This window comes from Vicugna pacos, chromosome 30 (genome assembly GCF_048564905.1).
Source record: "Vicugna pacos chromosome 30, VicPac4, whole genome shotgun sequence".
NCBI classification, from domain to species: domain Eukaryota; kingdom Metazoa; phylum Chordata; class Mammalia; order Artiodactyla; family Camelidae; genus Vicugna; species Vicugna pacos.
Window position 1 is genome coordinate 19162615 of NC_133016.1, and position 5405 is coordinate 19168019.

The 5405-nt window shown below is 48.4% G+C and overlaps 1 pseudogene; it reads left to right on the top strand.

Annotated features, from left to right (window-relative positions):
* The first annotated feature begins 679 nt into the window (after positions 1-679).
* LOC140690473 (transcription initiation factor TFIID subunit 9-like) lies at positions 680-4243 on the top strand (annotated as a pseudogene).
* The last annotated feature ends 1162 nt before the right edge of the window (positions 4244-5405 follow it).

Consider the following 5405-nt stretch of genomic DNA (forward strand, 5'->3'; position numbering starts at 1 on the left):
GGAGCTAAGAGAAGGGACAGGAGACAAAGGCATTTTTTGAAATAATAATGCTCCCCTCTTGTTTCCTCTTTGCTTTACCCAGCTCTCACAGGTCACAGTCTATAGTTTCCTTGCCTGGGAGAATTTTGCAGGGGCTTCCTGGCTTTCCAAGATCAAAGCTCAATTGAAGAGAATAGGGTTTGAGAAGAGGAGTATTTCCTAGACTAAAATCAGGGGTGGGGTGGGGTCTATGGGTCACAAGATCAATAGGAACTTGCAACCTGCTCCTTGAAGGCACCTCAAACTGGGAGACCCTCAGAAGGAACACTGGTCTGGGGCATCCTGGGCTTGGGGCTCGCCACAGGAGCCCGTGACCCAAAGGTGATCCACAAGGTGCAAAGCAGGAGACTGCAGGGATCACACCTGGGGCAGGGGGCATCTCCCCTGTGATTAACATAGACTCGCAGCAAGAGGGGCCTGGAGCCTTTACCCAACCCAGTGGGGGATCAGGTAGGGACCAAAGAAAGATTTGGGTTGAATTTCCTGACATCCCAGTGGGATGGGGATGTGAAGTCGACATTAAACTGTGTATTGGTAGGGTTCCCCAGAAAAATAGAACCAGTAGGAGATGATAGATAGGTAGATAGATAGATAGGCAGACAGACAGATTGATTTGTTATAAGAGTTGGCTCACACAATTATGGCGTCCAAGAAGCCCAGGATCTGCTGTGTCTGTAAGCTGGAGAACCACCAAAGTTGGTTGTATAATTCAGTTCAAACCCGAAAGCCAAAGAACAAGCAGTATCACTGTCCAAGGACAGGAGAAGATGGGTGTCTCAGCTTAAGAAGAGAGTGAATTTGTTCTTTCTCCACCTTTTGCTCTAGCCACGCCCTCGGTAGATTGTATGATGCCCACCTGCACTGATGAGGGTGATCTTCTTTTCTCAATCTGTTGATTTAAATGCTAATGTCTTCTAGAGCCACCCTCACAGACACACCCAGAAATAATATTTTACCAGCTATCTGAGCATCCCTTAGGTCAGTCAAGCTGACACATAAAATTAACCATTGCAAGATGTTTTATAGAAAATAAAGAACTATTCTATTACCTGCATACCTGAGTTGGTGAACTGAGAAGCTTCCCAGTTATATGAGATCTAGAGGTGGGTCTTATGGATCAAGTGGGGTTCAATTTCACCTTGAGAACAGCAAGTAGGGATCGGGGAGGGGTGGGGACAAAGGAAGGGACTAAAGAAGAGACTATGTGACAGCTCAGATGGCAGGGATAGTGATGAAACGGGCTTGGCTGGACCATATGGTACAAATTATGGAACACAAAGGATCCCACTTTTAATGTCTCTCCTCCTCATTATCAAAACGCATCTGTCTCTGAACACCTCCACGTACAAGGTTATGGGCTGTGTGCTGTGAGGTGCAGAAAGGAGTGAAATGCAGGGTCTGTGCCTTCCATGAGCTCATAAGTTAGCTTGATGATGTACGTCCATGAAAAAAACACAGTCAAGGCCGAGTACCAAGTTATGACATAGATCATCCACATACTTGTTTACTCAACTAAACCTCATTGAACTCCTTCCTCGTACTGAGCTAAGCATCAGGGACACAGCACCAACCTTAGGAAGTGCAGAGAAATGACCTTCAGTCGAGGAAGGTCTCCCAGAACTGGTCCTAGATGGGCTGGTAGGATTTGATAGGTATTGAGGGAGGAAGCAGGTGTTCCATAGCTGTGGCTTGATTGGCACCTGGGACTGATGGCCTGTGGAACATCCAGGTGAGCTGGAGGTGGGCAGAGAGTGGGTCAGTCTACGAAGAACCAAGAGAGAGCAGAGAGGCAGATGAGGCTGGATGGGACAACTGGAGGTGGATGATAAAGTGTCCTGCATGGTACCCAAAGACCCTGGGCTTTGGGCTGTGGGAACCCAGAGCTGCAGAGGACTTTTGATCTAGGGGGCCCTAACGTGCCCACCAAACTCCTGCCACTTCCAAAGTGAGCGGTCGATGGGGCCGGTGTGGCTGGGCTTTTTAATGTGAGGAATGTGTCCTAGCAAAGATTGTATGTGGCCCACTTATCTAGTGCCCATCCCCGAGTAACTTCCCTCCCAGAGTGCCTGTCAGCTACGGAGATTCACCAGAGCCCACGGGAGCCCTCAGCTTCCCAAGCATGATGGGGAGGCCTAAGGGGCCCGTGTGCTCTTGCACAGCTGAGTTCCAGCCTTCCTTGTTCCTGCCACTCAGACAGCAGGGAGTCCCTGGCACATCGACCTCTGCTCCCCATTGCCAGCTTTGCCAGCTGAAAAGCGAGGATGAGGAAGCCCCAAGGTCCACAGTGCAATCTTGGGCACCCCCGGGTCCCAGGAGTGCTCAGATGGAGTCTAGGCCAGCCAGGCCTGCTTGGCCATCAGCACGGCTGCAGGATACACAGAATGTACATTCAGGTGCCTCAGGGAGGGGTGTGTGTGTGTGTGTGTGTGTGTGTGTAAAGGAGTACATGAGGGGCTTCCAGGCACAGGCTGTTGGGTAACCGGCACCTAATGTCCCAGCCAAACGATTGCGACAGGCTCTGCCTTTGAGGGTACCAATAACCGAGTCTCATTCTGAGAAGGTCACTGTCCCTGCGAACCCTGATGTCAAGAACACATTGCACCATGTGCTTCCTCTTCTCACAGACAGTTCTGTCCTGGAAGCAAACACCAAGGCACCTAGACTTTAAGCTGTGTGGCTAAGTTTTCACCAACAGGTAGAGATGCATAAGTGTGTGTTGATTTAACAGTAAAGGAGTCATGAAAAGACGAACGCACGGAAGTGAGGAGGGCTTTTCCATCCCTTTCCCTCAGGGTAATGGCAGCAGAGGTGGTGGGACTGATGGGGAAGGAGAAACATCATGGATTTGCTACATCAGAATCTCTGGGGCATTTGTAATCATGCATTCATATTTCCTAAAGCTCCCCAGATGAAGAAGACTGAGAACCAACGGTCCCAAGGAGAGAGGCATGAAGCGGAGCCTTCTTTCAAATTGAATTATGGGCCTGGGATAAATCAACCCACCACTGCTACAGAATCCACTTGCTGGACCCTCTTTGTAACCCAGATTCTTGCCTGCTTCTATCGGCCACATTCCACATCTCTCCCCCGACCCATATTCCAGTTTAGCCCCTTAAATATCCCTGCTACCTATTGACTGCCGTTCCCTTAGGACTTTCTTCCAGCCCCAGGCAAGAAAAACATATGATTGGCATCCTGACCGAACACAGTGAGAACCATGTTGCTTCTGAACATTCAGCTTACTGATACACCAGGGGTTCAAAAAACCACGCTAGGCAAAGAACTTGCATCAAGATCAGGACCGGGGGTGGGGAGGGTATGGCCCAAGTGGTAGAGCGCATGCTTAACATGCACAAGGTCCTGGGTTCAATCCCCAGTGCCTCCTCCAAGGGAAAAAGAAAAAAAGATCAGCACTGAAATATGTTAAGGTGGGTGATTTAGCCCACGAAGTCTGATCACTAGATATCGTGGAGTCTGGCAAGATGGTTTCTCCCAAGAGCATGCCAAAAGACGCACGGATGACGGCACAAATCCTGAAGGATATGGAGACTACAGAATATGAGCCGAGAGTTATAAATCAGATGTTGGAGTTTGCCTTCTGATACGTGACCACAATCCTAGATGACGCAAAAATGAATTCAGGTCAGCAATCCAGTGCTGTGCTGATCAGTCTTTTACTTCTCCTCCTCCAAGAGATTTTTTTTAATTGGATATTGTAAGGCAAAGAAATCAAACTCCTTTGCCATTGATAAAGCCATATTCAGGCCCTAGATTGCCACCTGATAGACATTGCTTGACTGCTCCAAATTATAGACTTAAGTCTACAAAGAAAGGCACGTACTTCTGCGGGAAGAGTAACAGTTCCACAGAGAAGAGTCCCTTCAGTTACTAGCAGGCCAAGCACTCCCACACTCGGCACATCAACCCCACAAACCATGTCTGTTTCAACTAAACTAGGGACTCCTGTGTCCTTCACAGGGCAAAGGTTTACAGTGCAGACACCCACTTCACAATCCCCAGCTGTGAAAGCATCAGTTCCTGTAACATCAACAGTTCAGAATGTTCTAATTAATCCATCATTAATTGGGTCCAAAAATATCCCTGCTACCACTAACACAGCACCATCACAAATACTGCCAATGAATCACCAAAAGCATTGAAAAGGAAATGTGACGATGATGATGATGACTTCAGTAATCTGTAATCTAGCCTTGATGCATGTAACATGTTTGCTCGGTTTTGAAACCGTTATACTGAGATTAAACATGCATGCTAGATGTTTCCAAGTTGTGTTTTAGAAAAGTAGAACTTATATTAGAACATGAGTAAATACGGTTACCATGTTTTTCAATTGAGATGTTGTGTTGGATTTTCTTTAATAGGATTACTAAGGGTTTTTAATCAGCCTTTAAGAGTAAAAAAATAAAGTTGTAATTCATTAAAAAAAAGAAAGAAAAAGATGATCACTAGCTTCCAGACCCCACCACCTCCCACTCTGCATACTCCAGGATCCTCTCCCAAATTGGAAGAAGTAAGAAGAGTTTAGGATCTTTTTCCTCCTCCCAAGTAAGCAGACACCCAAATATGGGCAAAACAGGAGCGTTTTCAGCGTGTGAGTATTTAGCATATGACCTCTAGACATTGAGATGAACATACAGGCCCTGCAGGCCTGGCTGCAGCCCTGCCAGGGTGCCTGGCACTTGGAGTCTTGAAATGCAAATTTCCCTTGTGGCAGCCCTAGCCTCTTCTGCAGGGGTGGCAGCCGCCCTGAGAGGAAAGACGAGATTTAAATTGGCAATAAAGCACTGTACCAAATTGGACTTTGACCTTGTTCAGAATTCCGCTGGCCCGTATTCCCTGACCTGCCACCCTACTTTCTGCCCAATTGTTCCCTTGAGTAGCTGCCTGCTATCTAAGCAGTAAGGCAGCCTGTCACCAGCTGCTGCCTCCCTGGCTGCCTTCCACCCGGCTGGCTCCGAAGGCCTTGGAAATCAAACATCTTGGCCTGTCCAGCGTCTTTGCTACCTCTGCTCCTGAAGCGAGACGAGAGCGGTCTGGATGGGGGCCCTGGCCCTGGCTGGGCCAGCTGGTAGGGCATGGGAAGAGGTGAGGGCAGCCCCGACAAGCTTCTTTAACACATTCTTGGTTACCAAAGCGACTCCCAGACAAGGCCTGGAATGGCCAGTGTGGGCCCACATGCCTGCTCATCCATGGAAGCAGCATGGAGCCAATATTCATTTTCTCCTGCTTCCTCCACGGCCCGAGCACCGGCTGCTCACTGCAGGACACCATGGTTTTGCTCATTTCTTCCTCCTGGAAGATCTTCCACAATCTCTTCTGTGAGTCTAAATTCTGCCCTTCCTTTG